The sequence below is a fragment of the Octopus bimaculoides genome, chromosome 6 (assembly GCF_001194135.2).
Source record: "Octopus bimaculoides isolate UCB-OBI-ISO-001 chromosome 6, ASM119413v2, whole genome shotgun sequence".
Lineage (NCBI taxonomy): Eukaryota > Metazoa > Mollusca > Cephalopoda > Octopoda > Octopodidae > Octopus > Octopus bimaculoides.
The window spans coordinates 11,746,761-11,747,368 of record NC_068986.1 but is presented as its reverse complement, the minus strand read 5'-3'; positions in this window follow the sequence as shown (position 1 = coordinate 11,747,368).

Here is a 608-nt window from a genome sequence, read left to right as displayed (position 1 = left end):
TTATGTATATATATATGAATATATATATGTGTGTGTGTGTGTGTGTGTGTGTGTGTGTATGTAATAAGTTTTGAAATAAAGTCATGAAATGATAAAATAGCTTCTAATGAATATTTTATGAGGAAATAATGTCATGTTTTATGAAATAATATTTTCGTGAAAAGATAAAATAGGACATCATTTAGCTTGAATTTATGTTAGTGTGTATGTGTGTATGTATATGTGTGTATGTATGTATGTATGCGTGCGAATGTATGTATGTATGTATGTATGTATGTATGCATGTATGTATGTATGTGTGTGAATGTATGTATGTATGTATGTATGTATGCATGTGTGTATGTATGTGTGTATGTGTGTATATATGCTTGTATGGTGTATGTGTCTGAATGTATGTATGTATGTATGTGTGTATGAGTGTATTTATGTGTGTATATGTATGTATGTGTGTATGTGTATGTGTATATGTGTATGTGTGTGTGTGCATATATAGTGCAGCAAGGAGAATTAATTTGCACTCATATAGTGGATATGCATGGAACATTTGCACACAGATGTGTGTTGCTTCATTGCTGTGTGTGTGTGTGTGTGTGTGTGTGTGTGTGTGT